At 46.5% G+C, this 18,389-nt stretch overlaps 2 long non-coding RNA genes across 3 annotated transcripts in view; both read left to right on the forward strand.

Moving 5' to 3' along the window:
* Window positions 1-17,568, forward strand: part of LOC103556954 (uncharacterized) — a 37,162-nt gene extending 19,594 nt beyond the window's left edge. The window contains exons 5-9 of one of the 2 annotated variants that reach the window (XR_011526407.1): window positions 11,398-11,469; window positions 12,248-12,478; window positions 12,576-12,733; window positions 13,660-13,817; window positions 17,342-17,568. This is a non-coding gene — a long non-coding RNA (uncharacterized lncRNA). Of the gene's footprint in view, window positions 1-11,397; window positions 11,470-12,247; window positions 12,484-12,575; window positions 12,734-13,659; window positions 13,818-17,341 lie in introns of both variants that reach the window. The other variant, XR_011526406.1, reaches the window with a different exon arrangement.
* LOC139075714 (uncharacterized) lies at window positions 171-8,949 on the forward strand. The gene is made up of 2 exons (XR_011526408.1): window positions 171-299; window positions 6,712-8,949. It is a non-coding gene; the product is annotated as an uncharacterized lncRNA (long non-coding RNA).
* Window positions 17,569-18,389: the final 821 nt, after the last annotated feature.

The raw sequence follows: 18,389 nt of genomic DNA on the forward strand, positions 1-18,389 counted from the left end.
TCAGGTCAACATATCACAGTGTGATTGATATGACCACAATAACTTTTCCTCTGACTTTCGAAAAAGCTAGAGACGCAAACACAAGCCTTCAGCATTGTGACTCGGGCTTCCAGCATTGTGACTCGGGCTGCTAGGATCACTCCCCTGGCCTGCGTTACAGACTCTGTCTCAGTCTGTGATGTCTTCCCTGCAGGGTCTCCCTCTCGGGGAAAGGGGAACTGAATAATGATTTGAAAACTTGCTCAGCAGCATCAAGCCCGCTTGACTGGGTTAGAAAGAAAAAACCAAAACAAAACAAGGTAATACAAATCCTCACAAATACAGGGCCATTTGACTTGAGGAATCCCACAGTATTGTCCAGGGAGCAGGGCAGCGGGCAGGATGAGACAAGCAACTACAAAGCAGAAGTGGAATAAGGGTTTATTTTGATTAGGAAGGACAGTATGCAGTGCTGAGAATGATTCTGAGGAATGTCCAAACCCAAAGGGAAAGAATACAGTTATCAGTTTGTGATAATTGGTATATGCCACACTTGCTATGTCTGCTCTAACGTCTTCCTCTCATTTGAGAAAAGCATGATTAATCAGGAAAAGTTATTGGCTGTCTGACTTATATCATTTATATGGGGTTAGAAGAGGGGTCATCCCGCTCTTATTAGCACACACAGTAGAAAGGGTACAAATTCAGCTGAGGGTTGGCCTGTGTCATCAAATTCGTCCACACTTCCCCTTTGTCCCATAACAATTTGCTGCTCTTTCATCTTTCCTGCTTCTCCCAACTGCAGATCAGTTCCTGATTCTCTTCAAGTGCCCTCTTTGGCTTTTCCAAATCCTTTGGGCTACATACCTCAGCTCCTTGGTCATTGACCTTGGGACATCAGAGCCCCTGGTCCTGTGCTTGGGACTGAAGGTCAATGACACAGTCAGTATCCCTAATCTTGCTTTGGAGCAAATCAAATACTGGCACTTCTGATTGTCTCTTACAGCTGTAATAGTTTGTGTTGTATATTATCAAGATTTCAGGCAAAATATCTAGATAAGAGATGACATGATACGTGACCTAGGAATGGACACTCTGGTGGGCACAAACCCACCCTGAACTTTCTCTGGCTTGAGACAATCCTCAGAAAGTTTTCCTGGGTAAGGCTGTCAGATAAAATATGAGACGCTTAATTAAGTTTTAATTTCAGATAAACGAAATAATTTTTGTAAAATATAATCATGTCCCATTTGGTGTAAGTATATCCTACTCCTCAGTGCAGCCAACATTGGGTCCCCAAGACAGACCTGTGAGCAGCCGGCTGGTGGGTCAGGGATGGACAGGCGTCAGCTCCCACCTTCCTCCGCCCCTACCTGGCCCCGATGCACATGCGTGAGAGCAGCTCCAGCATGTGCCACCGCGTGTACCATGGGGATGCTGGGATGAGGAGCTCTGCCTCCCATGCATCTGCTGGAAGGCCGTTTTCTTCAAGGCCATTGTGGCGGGATTTCCCCAAGTCTGGACAGGTTTGAAGTGCTGCCTGGCAACCAGAGAGTGACCAAGGGCCACCACAGACACGGGCCTGGACGTCACTGCAGAGGTGTTGACGAGCAAGCTCCAGGGGACCAGCTGTACCTGTTTCCCCTCCCACGTGCCCTGCAGGGGCCCTGGACTCTAGAGGGAGGGAGAGGGGCCTTTCCTTTCCCCCAGCCCACTGGTCACAGAGGAGGAACCCCGAAATGGAGTCAGGGCAAGGCCAGGCAGACTCTCCTTGTCCTGCAAGACTCCTGTGACTGAGCCACTGTGCACCCTTCTCACAGGGACAGTCCCTAGTCCTGCCCGCCCTTCTAAAAGAGACCCTCATTCTGCCACTGGGCCTCATTGTCTGCCTACATGCATGGCTGCTGACTTTACCTCCCTGGCTTTATTACCACAGCTGTAACATGCACACCTAGTGCCCAGAACTTGGTTTTAAATACCATTCTCCAATAAAAGGAACCAGCGCTCCTTGGAGGGAAGATTGATTCTAGGACTGGGGCAAGGAATACACAAGAGGAGCTTGGAGCATCTTGTAGAGCCAGAAAGTAAGGAAGCCTTGGGGGGAAAAAAAAGGGAAAGCCCCTGACACAAACCCACACTGACGGGGATTTGTTAGAGAGGCTCGGAGCCAACTGAAAGAGCTCCCAATGGCCAAAGCTGGAACAAATTATTTTGAGAAACAAAATAATTAAAGTAACATGGGATTATAACCCAAAATATACAATAAATGTCCAAGAGTCCATAATGATAAAAAAATGAATGATTGAACAAATAAATAATTGAATAAATAAATAGGTGAGAGAGAAAAGATAAATCCCTCACTCAGAGGAGCTCTAAATAATTTATGTAGACAGTTCACCATCAAGGAAGTGGAGCGTCAGGTAAAAATTAAGGAAATCTGAATAAAGAATGGATTTTAGTTACTGATAATGCATCAATATTCACTCATTCATTGTGACAAACGTCCCATGCTAATGTAAGAAGTTAATAGGGGAAACCAGGTGAGGGGTATATGAGAACTCTGTACTAGCTTCTCAAGTTTTTGTAAAACTATTCCAAAATTAAAAGTTTATTTTTTAAAAAGACAGAAAAAAATCTAGCTTTATTGAATTTCTGATTATGAAAATAGATAATAACGTAGATTTAAGCAATACAGAAAATATAAAGACAAAACTAGCAATTACTTGAAATCTCAGCCTTCCCTTAACATTTTGGTAGTTCCTTCTAGATTGTGCCTAAGGGCCACAGAGTTGAATGTGAAGAATCTTATATAAATGAGCTCCTATATGAATTGCTATTTTATCACTTGCTTTTTTCCACACAACAATATATCCAGGATATCTTTCCACGCCAATACAAAGCTACATTATTATTTTAATAGTTTCATGGTATTCTGTTGTACTGTAATTTGCCTAAGCAAGCTTCTGTGCCATTTAAGTGTTGTAGGGTTTTTCCCCTCCTCTAAACAACACTGCATTCACATGCAGATACAAACATCCTTGTCGAATTATGTATTTATACAAGATAAATCCCTGGACCTAGAATTGGCGGGTCACAGGGAAGGCACATTTCCTGTCTTGGAGAGATTGCCAGATACCCCACAGCAGTATTGCTCCATTTTTTCGCCCCTATCGGCAGTAGATGAGAGTGTCTCTTTCCTCACATCCTGCCAACGTTGAGTGTTTTCATTCTTCTTAACATTTGCCAATCTTGTAGCTGAAGATAGCTGCTGATTTTGATCCATTCTTGTTGACCCATCTTTCAAGCTTGTGTTTCCATGTTTCTGCCTCTAAAATTACTATATCTACTCTATATTCTCACTTTTACCCAGCTCTTGAGTCCACTGGTTGAGTCCATATCACTAGAAATGGTTGTTGGAAGTCAGGGTCCTTATATTTCAAAAGTTCCTTTCCCTTTCCAGGGCCTAAAGTATTCCTGGAAGGTACATCATGGCCCAAAAAGATGCTTGTTGATATGAATGGCCCTGCGTCAATGTCTGCATGGAGGAGGAGTGGATTATTGGCGCCTGCATAACTGAGAATTGAGTGTGTTCACCAGGGATGTATAGCTCAGACCCTTTACTCTGCACTCGTCCGTCAGAAGTGGCAGGCCATGTTGTTCTGGGGGGCCCATTCCTTGGTCACAACTGATTGGATTAGAGGGAAGAACTGATCCAAGCTGAGCCAGTTAGATTCTCTTTCAGGCATTCAAAGAAAAAGACACAAAAACCAATCTGGTATCATGGGCTACTGGAGTTGTAAGATCATGAAGAGCTGAGGCCGTTTTTGTTAGCATAGTAACCCAAAACAATGAATTATCGTGGAGCAGGAGATATTAGAAGCCTACAGAAAAAGCTAAGAGGAGCAGAGATGAAGGAATGCGGGGAGGGAGGGATTGAGAGAGAGAGGGGAAAAAGCCTGCGTTCCTCCACCAGGCCCTGGGAGCTCTGGCTCCTGCAGGTGTGTTCCCTGAGGTTCCCTTGTATCCTTACAATAAATCCTCCTTTTACTAACCCATTCTTGACCAAGACTGTGAAATAATTGTTTAAGTGCAACTCTTTTTGCTCGTTTTTCACAGTTACTGAACAACCGTCTGATGACTAACCAAGTTCCTTTGATATCATAGTATAGGACTACACACCCATGAGTGTATATTCACCCACTATAAATGCATGATTAGCAAGTAGTTATTGAGTAACCATTATGTGCCTGCCATAAACGCGCCAGAAAAGTAGAGACTTAATTGCTCATGCCAAGGAGCTTAACGTGGGAGATAAAACTAATATATAAAGGGGCTGGCCCCGTGGCCGAGTGATTAAGTTCGCGCGCTCCGCTACAGGCGGCCCAGTGTTTTGTTGGTTCGAATCCTGGGCACAGACATGGCACTGCTCATCAGACCACGCTGAGGCAGCGTCCCACATGCCACAACTAGAAGAACCCGCAACGAAAAATACACAACTATGTACCGGGGGGCTTTGGGGAGAAAAAGGAAAAAATAAAATCTTAAAAAAAAAAAAAAATGTAGGGTTTAAAAAAAAAAACACTAATATATAAAATAATTACACCCCCATTTATCAGTCCCGCATGATAAAAGCTGGGCCAAGAATATCGTTCTTTGAGAAGACTGCTGAGATGAGGGAGCGACATGTCCCAGATGTAGGTGGGGTGAGCGCTGGAAGGCTCGTGGGGCAGCTGCTGAGTCAGGGACACCCCTAAAGAGAAGACCTTGGGTTGTGGGGTCGGGGGACCTCCCAGGAGGTAAATGAGCCCTCTAGGCAGCAGCCCTAAGGCCAACGGGAGTGTCCACAGTGCTCTAGCCCGGGAAGCTGCACTTTGAAAGGGAAGAGTTGCAATCCTGCTGGGCTTGGCACAAGGCGGTAGGGGGAACGGGAAGGAGCTGAGCTTACCAGCCCATGTGGGATGGAGGGGCCCACCCCAGTCCCCAGACTCTCTAGGCGAAAGGCCTCAGTTTCATTTTCTGCGAAAAGGAGGACTCTGCTTCCTTCACAGGGTAAGTTTAAAGATGTCAACAAGCAAACGTGTAGAAACTGCTCTGCAAATTTTAAACTGCTGTTCGAAAGAGAGCTGTGGTTGTCCCGGTGAGGATAATGCTGGACGTAGTTTTTATTTGCTATTGAGCACTTCTTTTAAGGGTAACAGCCCGTCGACCAGCTGTCATTCCAGGCCTGCAGGCCCAGGCCCACCCTACTCTGGGACCAGTCCTGACCTGCTGGAGGGGTTTGGGGCTCAGTAGTGGCTGATGTGAATGGACACATCACATGCCAAGTGGTTCCAGGGGCGTTATCTGCCTTATCTGTCTCCATCCTCCTTCAGAGATAAGCACTACAATGATTCTACTGAGCCAGAGAAGGCCAAATGACTTTCCTGAGGTCACACAGCTGCGAAGTGGCAGAACCCAGAGTCACCTCAGGCAGTCTTATCCCAGAACATTGTTCTGGACTTAGCCACTCTGTTGCCTTCGGAAACCTGCCTGCCGAGGGCCTTCCTTCATGACCCATGCCAGGAAGGGTCCGCCCTTCCCTCTTGTGTTCTCACCATCCAGATGTAAAAAATTCCTTTTGCTCTTTGATGGAACCAGTTTCTCTCTTGCCTCTTGGTCTTCGACAAGCTGTTCCTTCCTCTAGAATACCTTCCTTCCCATCTTTCTTTACTTGAACAACTTTCGCTTATTGTTAGGATCTCAGCTTAGACCACATGCTCCCTGGGAAAGCACTTCCTGAATCCTCTAAGTCTGAATTAGTGCCCCTACTCTGTGCTCCTATTGCACTTCCCCCACTGCAGAATTCATCACTCTGTATTGGAATTGCCTTTTGACATCTCTGTCTACCCATCTGGTAGCACCAGCACTGTGTATGCTTCCACAGGTGTCAGTCTTGCTCATTTGTGCATCCTGAGTGGTTGCAGTGTCTGGCACATAGGTGCTCCATACATACTTGTTGGAGAATGAATAAATGAATGCCTGCTCACTGCCACCTCCCTCACTCTTAGTCTACCCTGCCCTGTCTACACCTTGCACCTCTCACGGGATTCCTGTGTGCCCTTTTTGGTATGCACTCGCCTGGCAGTGGGGCCTTGCCTTGTACCTCCATGATGCTGACTAAGGGCCTAGAGCCCGCCTGATCCTGTTGTCTCATCCTCCAGAGCCATTTTTCACATGCTGGACTGGATGTTCTCCCGAGCCCACGTCCACCCCACCTGGTGAGCAGGTCTGGTTAGTCTAAGTCCCTCCTGGGACTCTTATTCCACTTCCGCCAACTGGGCCATGTCCTGCTGAGTCCTAACTGTGGCCCCATTCGCAGAGAAGGGTTTAATCCATACTTGAGCAAAATATGTTTAACAATCATAAAAGACCTCAAAGTAGACAAGGCTACCTTTCAGCCATTCCCTGAGGCCAGGAATGATGGTTTAAAATAAAATGATTCAAACATCCTGGACCTCAACTGATTACAACCTAGGACCAGAGTCTGGGGCTCCCTTGATATGCAAAGCATTAACTCTTTAGTTGCTGAATCCTGGGGTGGCCCAGGAGAAGAGACAGAGTCGCAAGGAGTGTGGCCTTAGGGAACCCAGGACAGCAGGTGTTTGCCAACTGGGACAGAAATATTTCAATATGTAAACAACTAATAATGCCACGTTGGTGTATTCTAGCTGTGTGCATTGTTTCTTCCACCAGTGACTTCCCTGAAGTGACCAGTGACCGCAGTCGTGGCAGGATTATGCAGAACTGGAGTGGGCTGAATGATTGGAAAGACAGCCTGTCTGCTGGTTACCTAAAATAACATCGTTGGTGGATATCAGCAAATCACACATGGTCGAGATGGGGAGACTGACAGTCAGCCCCTGGCAAGGTTTCCCTGTGACTTGGGGTTTGAGAGTCTCTGGAGGCTGTGGGAAGACAGAAGCAGATACTGACTCAGTTCCTGCCCAGAACAATAGTTGAGCGTATGTGTGTGCATAGGTGTCTGTGTGTATTTGGTGTCCAGATATGCACTGTATGTGTATATGTACATTTATGTGTGGTCTGTGTGTGTGTGCTGGGAGTAGTATAAGTGTGGAGGGTGGTGTGTATATTTCTGCCCTGTGTGCCACGACTGTGGTGTGTAGGTGTGGTTGTGTGTGTATTTGCCTCTGTGTGTGTGTGTGTTATGAAGGTGCTGAGGCAAACATTCTGCATGAGACTGAGAAGATGGTGACCAGGAGAGAAAAGAATGGAGGCGACTCTCTCTTAGCCAAGCCCTTGAAGTGCATTGGACATGTTCATCCCAGGGGGCCGAGTGAACAGGAGACTGACTGGGCCACCGAGCAACTGATAGCACCTAGCGATGGTCCCACTTGGTTGGGAAGGCTCCTCGCCTCTGCAGGGTAGGAAGAGAAGTATATTCCAAAGAAAATTTGACAGAAAGGAGAGAAAGGGCTCTCCGGCTTCCTTTGCAGTTTATGCACAGCTTTTAGTTTGTACAATTTTTTTTCAGTATAGCTCTGTGCCAAAAGAGCTGGCTCAGTTGAGCATGTGGAGGAAAATTCATGGCCTGAGTCAGTCCCAGGCCACATCAAACAAAGCAAGGCATTTTTGTCCTTCCTGGCAGGGACAGCAGCAGGGAGATTATAAAGGATTTTGGTCAAGGGAGTGTCGTAATGAACATCCTGTTCTAGGAGCCCCGAGGCTCTGGATGGATTGGAGGAGAGACAATGAACGCCTTGCCCTAAGTCACAGCCCTGTTGCTCTCTGGTTGAGTGTCGGCAGAGCCCCAGATGGATTTACTGGTCAGTGCAGGTCATTGGAAGGGTGGTCTCACTGCAGACTTCCTGGCTTCCTGTGCAGAGCTCTTTCCACCACCCCAGCTAACAGGATCTGTGGTCTCCTCTATCTCTGTGGTGCCTTCAGAATCTCGTGTTTCACCTGGGCCTGGAGAAGTGCTCTGTCTGACCAATATGTCACAGGCTCTTCAGACACCAGGTCTGAGGGTTTGGACAAGCCCTGCTCCTTGCAAGGGAGCTTGATGGGACTTGACATAAAAGCTGCTCACAACGACATTTTGAGTTTACTGAGCAGAAACTGAGATCCACTTGCAAAATTACTTTAAGGGCTGAATTGGATGGGCCTCATACTCCACTTTCAGAAAATCCTTTCATAAATGATTAACTAATGACACAAAATGAAAATGTTGCCAGTTGGCTGTTGACCACATGGTGCAAATTGCCTCTCCAGCTTGCAGGTCACCAGTGTCTCCATTAACATTTGGGACATGGATATCCTAAGTTTGACCTTGGAACATTTGAGGAAATAGCCTGATTTTTAAACGATATTTTTTATTGAGGTATAATCTATATAGAGAGAAATGCTCAGCTCTAACCTACAGAGTTTGATGAATTTTGACAAATTTACACGAGTGTAACCACCATCCCAATCAAGACAAAACATTTCCATCACCTAAAAAGTTCCCTTTTGCCCTTTTTCAGTCAATCCCAACTGTTCTGACTTCGATCATCATAGATTGTTTTTGACTTTTCTAGAGTGTCTGTTATGGACTGAATGTTTGTATCCCTTCGAAATTCATATATTGAAACCTTAACCCTCCAGTGTAATGGTGTTAGGAGGTAGGGCCTTTGGGAGGTGATTAGGCCATGAGGGTGGAGCCCTCATGAATGGGGTTAGTGTTCTTGTAAGAGGGATCCCAGAGAGAGCCCTTACCCCTTCTGCCAAGTGAGGCCACAGTGAGAAGATGGCCATTTATGAACCAGGAAGCGGGACCTCAACAGACACTGAATCTGCTGTCTCCTTGATCTTGGACTTCCCAGCCTCCAGAAATATAAGAACAAAATTCCTGTTGTTTATAAATCCTCCAGTCTATGGTATTCTGTTAGAGTACCCCAAACTAGGACCGTGTCATATAAATGGAGTCATACAGGATATAGCCTTTTGTGTCTGGTTTCCTTCACTGAACATAATATTTGTGAGATTCATCCATGTTGTTGTGTATATGGGTGGTCCCTTCCTTTCTATTGCTGAAGAGTTTTCCATTGTATGTATATTCCACAGTTTGTTTATCCATTCATCTGTTGAGGGACATTTGGGCTTTTCCAGTTTGTAGCAGTTAAGGATAAAGCTGCTTTGAATGTTTATGTACCAGTCTTTGTGTGAGGTAGGTAGAAACTACATATGTCTAGGGTAAAAACACCTAGGAGTAGAATTCCTGGGTCGTAAGATAGGTGTATGTCTAACTTTATAAGAAACTTGTGGCTTGTTTTTTGTGTCACCTTCCTGAAAGGATGTTCAGAAGTCAGCGTGCAAAACCCACACCAAAACAACCTCCACAGGGAGAAGGTGGTAACAGAGGGTTGACAGCTTTTATTGCAAAAAACTGTTTTAACCAATTCCTGAATTAACCAACTCCTGAGTCGTTTTTATAATTGGTGCTAACTTTGGTCTGTACCCAAGAAAATGCTCATTCACATTAGTAACGGAAGCAGACTAAGCGGGGCAACAATACTGAAAAGCGCAGAAGGTTATTTACGCCAAAAGGTTGACCACACCTTTCGGAATTTTGCCTTAAGCTCAAGCAATTACAGTTTAGCAGGGTGTTTATTGAGAAAGTAAACTGTGGAAAGGTCACCCTTGGAAAAGCTAATCTGAGTCCCGAATTTTCACTGCTGTAGACTCTGTGTTATCTGGGAAAGATAAACAGGCTATTCTGTGACTCTAGGGCCTGGCTGTCTGGGCCTTCACCCTCTGTTAGATGTATCATCAAGCCGTATTGCACAAGAAAGCAGCATGAGAAAGCTTTTGTGTGTGGCAGACTAAACAGGGGCAAGGGGTCTGACCCTGGCTGGACCTGTGGGGAACTGGAGCAAAGGGGTCTGACCACAGTTATGTGGAGGACCCCAGAACCCCTTGGAAGTGCTGCTTCCCTTGGCAAGACCTCAGAGGAAACGGCTACCGGGTGGCTGGTGAGGCCAGGAACTAGGAATTATGGCCTAGAAAGCTCATGCGAGAGGCTGGACTGGCACAGCCTCCCCACCTGGAAAGTGGGGCCATCAGAAGTGGAAGCTAGAGCGGGGGCCTGCCGCCGTGGAACAGGAGCATCGGCAGGCTGCTGGCACGTCTCGGGGGACCAAAACCACTGACGCTGCATTTCCTGGCAGTGTTAGTTGTCCTCTCTCGTAGGATGAATCGTTGTCACCATTCCTCAGACTCTTCCTGTCTTAGAATTTTACACTCACACCCTTTGCCATGTGACTCTGCAGCCTCCCCATTAGCGTGAGTGGAGGAGACCTCCTGCCACTGGTGCTGGCATGGCCATGTGGCTTGTTTAGTCAGTGGGGTGTGGGCAGGAGTGAATCAAGAGGCCTCAGGAGGCATCGTGTGTCTCTGCCTAACTTTCTGTGGTTTGTTATGCAGGATTATCATAGCATTTGCTCACTGACATTTACACTAATAATGTTTCCTCCTGTTTCATAATAATTCAAATAGCAATTTTTAACTGGCTGTTTTTAATAAGACTGACTTTCCCAGCCTTCCTTGCAGCTAGGTGTGACCATGTAACTATTCTGGTCAATGAGAGGTTAGTAGAAATGTTGTGTGGCAGCATTTCTGAGACCTTTCTTAAAGGCCTGTGGCACACAATGTTCACCCCTTCCTGCATCCTGCTATCTGGAACAAAGATATGATGGCTGGAGCTCTGGCTGACATTTGGATCCTGAGAAAGAAGGCCATGTGCTAGGGAAGATGGAGCAGTGAGCTGCCGGGGCTCTTCTATGAGAGACAAATAAACTGTGTTCTTTAAGCCTCTTGATCTTTAAAATTCCCCTGCTGAGCTTACTCCAGACACAGTTCTCAAGCCAATTTTTATAAATCTGATAAATAACTGTGATTTTACTTAGAAGTAGACTAGTGTGCAGCAATGATCCACTGTTACTACTAATCGACTGTTTGGTACTAATCCAAATGGGAACAGCGCTTAACAGTTTAAAAATAAATCTCTCAGGAGGGAGAATGGGGAGCGACTGGTAACAGGTACGGGTTCTGTTGGGGGCAATAAAAATGTCCTAATATGAGATAGTGGTGGAGGTCGGACAACTCTGTGAGTATATGGAAAACAATAGCAGGGTGTACTTTTAGAGGGTGAATTTTACGGTATGTGAATTGTATCTCGATGAACTGTTAAAAAACTGATCACCTGTTCATTGTTTACACCGTTGTGAGGCGGGTGCAGTGTTTTCCCCTGCACCACAGCACAGGAAACTGAGGCTCAGGGAGCTTACGCGGCCCTCCCAGTTCACTCACCTTGTGAGTGTCAGAGACGAGAGGGGAACTCGGGTCTCCTGACACCAGTGCCTGTGCTTCCTCCACTCTCTCCAGCGTGTTTGCACCTCCGCCTCGGGGCCGCAGGAACCTGGACTCAGGGACTATTTAGACAACACTGAGTTGGAGGTAAAGCTTGTTTTCAGCTCTCCATTTTAGCACCTTCTCCTCTGGCACCCTCTTCCTTCTAGTCACCCTCTCTTATATGCCGAGTACCCTGGTTGTTCAGGGTCCCCGCCCACTCTGGTTTACAAGTATTCTTGCCAGGAAATATAAAAAGATATTTGACTGATATAAATCAACATATAACACAATCGCAAGTAGTTTTGCCCACGTTGCCAGCAACACTAACTCTCACGTGCCCTCCCCGACACTTAGGGTGGCTAGAGGTTTGGGACATCTTCCTTTTGGCCTCCATGATCTGGAGGACTTCCAGTTGACAGCAACACACATTTATGGGAGGTCTGCTATGAACCAGTGATTTTGATGGATGCTTAGATGCATTCTTCCTTCAGCTTCCCAACGATCCAGAGAATCTGTGCTTTGATGAGCCCATGTTACAGATAAGGAAACCACAGCTCAGAAAGCTTAGGTGACCTACCCAAGGTCCTGCAGATGGTGAGTGACCAAGTCAGACTTCGCACCCGGGTCTCCTAGTTCTGAGCCCCGCATTCTTTTCCTTATTTTGTACACGCGTTTGTTCCTTAGTATCCCCCATGGGGTCCACCACAGGTCTGGAGCAGAGGAGGAGTTCCAGAGGGGAATGAAAAAGAAATAAATGAAAGCCAACCTTTGCCAGCTTGCTCAAAGGCTTTTTTCCCTTAAGCATGATTTATAAATCAGCCCTCAACCCCAGCACATGCATGCACGAGAGCGAGACTCACTCTGGGGTTTTCATTTCCAAAAGGAGAAGACTACCAACTGCTCTGGATTGATGACACCGTTTGGGCGTAAAATGGGCAGAAGGAGGATGGTAGGAAGAAAAGCAGGAGAGATGTTGCTGCCTCTTCTCAGAGGTAACACGAGCTGCCTAAACCTCTGCTGAGGAGATAGAAGGCAAGCATCCTGGGAGAGGAACCCCTTGGGAGAGTTTGAAGGAGACTGAGTGTCAAGGAAACCCGCAAACTACAGCAGAAAGGCAAGGTTGGAAAAGGCACAGGCTGGAAAGATGCAGAAAGTCTCTCGCAAAACTAACCTATCATTTAATGCCATTTATATATCTTTCCTCTTTTCAGAATGGATTGTGGCTAGCTGGACACTGGGCCCTCCGCTGGCACTGTGGTCACTGCTGGCCCCAGTGCCACCAATGCCACAGGACACTGGATGCCATAGCCACCAACTCCACCAGAAGGAGTTCCGATTATGTTGTTCAGTCTGGATTTAGAAGTCTCAGGTGAGGATCTGACTGGCTGCACTCAGCTCCTCTGTCTGTGCTCCTGCTGCTGGAGGTCAAGGGGAGCTTTTTGCCTTCTCGGGGTCCAGAGTGGGACCCTCACATCAGGGCAGATTCCCCACAATCAGGTGGCAGGCTCAGATGCTGCACAATTATGACAAGAATATGTTTCCTGTGATTGAGACACTGATACCTACTTCTCAGGGTTGCTGGGAGCACTGAATGAGATCACTCATTTATTCCATCATCATGCATTGAGTTATCCACAGTATTCCCAGCCCTGTGCTAGGTGAGGGGTAGTGTCTATAAGTCCCGGCACATACTAAGCATTCAATAAATGATAACTGTCTTAAAAGAAGCTGTGAAATGGGAGAGGAGGGGGAGAGAATGACACTTAGGAGGGTTTCTCAGTTGAGCACTCAGTTGAGCTCTGATCTCTGAGCTTCCTGGAAGCCAAGGGGAAGAGTTCTAATGACAATAACCATAAATAGCTGATTTATTGGGTACTTTCTATGTACCAGGCCTGTACGAAACATTCAACATGCATTCTCTCAGTCTTACTCCTCATGACAACTCTATAAATTAGATATTATTATTGCTCTGATTTTATAGATTACGAAAAAAGGTTTAGCATGGCTAAGTAACTTGGTCAAGATCATCCAATTAGTCACTGGTCGTGCTGAGTTTTGACCTATATCTTTCTGATCCCAGACCCCAAACTATTAATCACTGCTCTATAATTCTCTCCAACACCAGACCTCTGGGATGAACTTCTGAGGGACTGCCAGCTTCCATGGCTATGGGCCAAGCCTTTGCAAAGCTCCTGAGGTCAAGTTGCTAAAGCTGCTATCTTTTCCACATTTTTGTTTGCTGGGATGGTTTGCGTTTTGTGCAACTGGTTTAAAATTTCCCTTTCTTATCTTCAGCTAGGAATAGTGGCAGAAGTAATTGAGAAGCAAGAAGTATGAGGATGGACGGGGAGGGAGCAAACCACTTACCCGGTCATGGACGATTTGCCAGGAGCTGGGCCTTTAATCATCAGTTTTCTATTAATTCCTGGAACCAGACCCTCCCTGGCACAATGGTGAGGGAGACAAGGTTGATTTTATGCTCAAAAATATTGGGACTGGAAGGGACCTTAGAATCATCTAGTCCAATTGTTTTCAAGTGTTTTGAAAGCAGTGAAATCCATGCTTTAAAGGAAATCTTCGCAAAAGCCCAAATTCTAAAAGGAAATCAAACAGGAGGCGCTCTGGTTAAAGTGAGGTTGGGGGCCCAGAGTAGTTTGAGAATCACTGAGTCCAAACCCTGTGACACAGGTGAGGGAACTGAGGTGTAAACATGACGCTGACTTGTCCAAGGTCACATAGCTGTTTAGTGGCAGAGCCAGCTCCCCAGTCCAACCCAGCCCCAGTGCAGCAGCCTCTCTGGGAGAGCAGGCTCCTTGGTTCCTTCCAGCTCAGCACCCCCTGCTCTTGGGACTCCTCCTCCAGCCTCACGCAGGTAAAACAGAGTGAGGTGTTTCCCTCAAAATCCTAGAAGACGTTGGAACACAAGCAGTACATCTCTGAGATGGCCCGCCCTCCCGCCCTCCCCAGAGTGAAACAGGGCAGGGAGAAATATCCCCTCCCACTGCAGGCAGCTAAGCCTCATTGGCACCCTGTCAGCTCCGCTTCAGCAGGACGTGGTGGAATTAGTATAGGTGGGGTGGCCTGAGGAGGCATATCCAGTGGAAACAGCAGTGGTGTCTGTGTGGTCAGGGTCTCAACAGGATGCAAATGGCATCTCAAACTGGGTATCTGAGGAGAGTCTGAAGAAGGACCATTTACAAAGGTGTGGGCAGTGTTAAGGGAAACCTACAAGGGGCGATAAAGCATCACAGGGCTAGCAACAGCCCTTACCTCTCCCAGATCTGAGGGGACAAGAGAGGGAGTGGTTAGAATATGGGTCTCCTGGGAGGAGCTGCAGCCTTTCGTGGCAGAATTGGCCAACTCACTGGAGGGAGGGAGGAGGGAATAAATACTCTGACCTCGCACTCCTCCAGCCTCTGCCTCCAGTTCCTTCCACCGGCTGGACCTGACCAGAAGCCAGGGCAAAGTAGCCTGGATGATGTAATTCATAAAGGTCAGCATTGCAGGACACGGAGCGTGGCTAAGGAGGACATCTGGAGGGGCAAGGAGAATATATCCAATTCAGTGTGATCCAGTAGGAGAAGCAGTGTCCAGCAGACCTGGGCAAGAGCTGACTATGCTTGTTTGTAAGCACACATGAGCTACCCTGGGCACTCTCAGAAATTCTAATGGGGGCACAGGCACTTTGCAGGGGCAGATGTAGGGAAGAACTTGAGAAATAAGGTCATGAATGTGACCTCATTTGTCCCTGGGAGGCCTGGGGAAACTCACAGACTCCATTACTGAAGCCCAGCTGCTCTGAGGTTGGCGGTGGAGGGAGAATGCCCTGGTTGCAAGGACAGGCGAGGTCCGGGAAGATTCACGTTGCCCTTAGAGACCTCCTTACCTCCAGCACTCTTGCTACCATGGCAACCTCAGGAGAGTATGGTTTCCTCCTTGCCTTTCATATTTGCAACAGTGCAATGCAATTCTGATACTAACTACCCAGAGTTAGCACAGACTCCACAGGTAAGGGCACAGTCTCCAACAAGACTGCCCTTGCTTCACACGCCCGGCACAAGTTCAGAGGTCTCCAGGCTACCCACACTTCTGACCAACTGGCTACAAACTCGGGTGTTCCCACAACCCCTCCCCACCAGGTTGATAATTCACTAGAATGATTCACAGAACTCTGGAAAGTGCTATACTTACAATTTCAGTTTTATTATAAAGGATACAAAGAACCAGGACCAATCAGGACCAATCAGGAAAAGTCTGGAAGGGTCCCAAACTTGGAACTTCTGTGTCCTCTCCACATGGAACCCAGGGCGCACTCGACCCTCTCAGCGCATCAATGTGTTCACCTGCCAGGAAGTTCACCCAAGCCTCAGTGTCCAGAGTTTTTCTTGGGGTTTCATTACATAAGCATGGTTAACTGAATCCCTGGCCATGTGATTGAACTCAGTCTTTCTCAGTTGAACCCACCCCTCTGGACTGATATCACATGGCTCAAAGCCCCAACTCTCTAAGCACATGGTTGATCTTTCTGACATTGCCAGCCCCCATCCTGAATCTATCTAGGACCCACCAGGAGTCACCTCAGTAGCATAAACTCAAGTGTGTTCCTGGGGGCCCACTGTGAATAACAAATCCCAAGAGTTTAGAAGCTTCATCCCAGGAATCCAGGACAAAGACCAGATAAATTATTATACAACAATATCCCATAGCATGGCTGTCACAAGGCTGAAACATTTAAGCTGGATCTGACTAAAGGCTAACACTGTGATGGCTAGAGTTTCCCTTGGATCCCAACCTGCTGTGATCTTAGTGACAGCCTAGTGTGCTGTGTGGAGGATTCTGAAGCCACTTCCAGGATTAATTGGAAGGAGGGACATGATCAACTAGTCATGACAGCCCTGGAATAGAAGGGCATTGGAAGGGGAGAGTGAGAGTGTGCATGTGGGGTACTTGCTAACGCTGGGCTAAGGGATTAAAAAAAAAAAAAAGGAAAAATCATTTGCTGTTTGCTAACGAAGACTTGCTCATTAGAACATGTAAGACCCATCCCACTTCAGCTCCTGTCCTAATGCCATGTAGTGGGTGCCATGTTTAACCCTTACCACACAAGAGGTCATGTCTTTTTATTTCTTCTCAAAATCTAGACTCATGAAAGGGAGACTCAGAGAGAGATGAGCGTGCCTTGGCTGCCCCCTGAATTCTGGTTTTGAAACTAAGGAACCATGTCTACCCCATGACTGTCCTAGTGAATACAGGCATTTTTAGGGGATATCATGTCAACTCACATGTTGGGTTGATAGTCAACTGATATGAACCATTGGCTATACCAATTCTTAAAACATGGAAACACTTCATGCTGGTTGGTAAGTGATGGCTGCTCCCCACTCCTGGAGAGGCCTTCTGCTATTCTGGCTTTCCTGCCCCTCTCCTGGGACCAGGAGGGCTACAGACAGTGATTTTCAGAGCTCAGTGCAAAACGAAAATGCAGGACCGTTTGTTCAAAGTTTATTAAGAATTTCAAGATGGCCACAGCAGAGCATTCAGCCAAGCACATCCCTTGACCCCACCAATGCAGGAGGAGCACAGAGGGTGACCAAGAAATAAAGCTATTTTAAGACACTAACGTTGGAGGGTTGACTGTCACTGCATCATAACTTGGTGCATTCTGACTAATACGCACCAATGCCCTACAAGTTCTTACGTATTTTGACTGTCACCCTGCCCACGTGATGGTCTCCTTGACACCCAAACAAGACAACCAGAGTTGTTTTCTTGGAGCCTGGCTTGACTATTATCGGAAACTCTCAGAATTACACAAGGCACAACCATATTCCCAAACCCTATTTTTAACATACGAACTTTGCCAGTATAATGAAACCAACATTCAGATAAAATAGTAAAAGTGTGTTTTTATAAACTTGTTTTAATACGTTACCACAAAATAGAAGGACTTATGTTTTCATTGGATACTTTTCTTAAGGGAGTGCCAATTTCCTCTCACTGCTCCTGGATCTGACTGAGGCAGCTCAAGAAGGAGGAAGTCGGGGAGATCTGATCGGTGGTTACCAGGGAAAAGGGGGGGTGGGGGGAGGGTACGGAGGGGGAAGTGGTGTACCCACAACATGACTAACAAAAATGTACAACTGAAATCTCACAAGGTTGTAATCTATCATAACATTAATAAAAAATAAAAAATAAAAAAAAAAAGAAGGAGGAAGTCGGGGGAAACAGTGGGTTTAACTTTTATTGATTTGTGTAGTTAATCTCCTTCCTGACCGATTGGGTGAGCAGAAGAAAAGAACAAAGAAAGGAGGAATGCTGGCCTCCCAGCAAAGCTCCTCCACCCCCTTTCCAGCCCCTCCCTCTCCTGCTCTACCCCTCGGAGGAGGGGCGCTGAGGAGCGTTCCTCAGCATCAGCGTCAGTGTTTGGAGGGACTAAAGCGTTCAGGATTAAAAAATAAACACAGCCGGAGGTTCAAGGCAGGAAAAAGGGGAAGGGATGAACAAGCAGAACACAGGAATTTAGGGCAGTGAAACTATTCTGTACGGCACTCTAATAGTGGATACATGTCTGTATACGTTTGTCAAAACCTATAGAATGTACCACAAAGAGTGATCCCTAATGTAAACCATGGGCTTTAATTAATAATAATGTATTAATATTGGTTCACCAATTATAACTAACGTAACATTTATGCAAGATGTTAATAATAGGGGAAACTTGGCGGGGTGAGGGGTTATATGGGAACTCTGTGTATCGTCCACTCAATTTTTCTGTAAACCTAAAACTGCTCAAACAAAAATCAAGTCTATTAATTTCAAAAGAAGAATAATAAATGCTTATTAGAGAAAATGCTCTCCTTCTTGCTTCTTGCTGCTTGTTGTTACTCTTTCTCAGCCAGGCCTCTCCTAACCAAAGGAAAGATAAAGAAAGAGCGTATTTTGTTGTGAGCTCAGGAGAAAGGCTAAGAGAGACCACTTGACTCGCTGTGGCTTTGGACCCAAGGCCACTGTGTAACTGCCCAGGT

Source organism: Equus przewalskii, chromosome 14, assembly GCF_037783145.1.
Source record: "Equus przewalskii isolate Varuska chromosome 14, EquPr2, whole genome shotgun sequence".
Taxonomy (NCBI): Eukaryota; Metazoa; Chordata; class Mammalia; order Perissodactyla; family Equidae; genus Equus; species Equus przewalskii.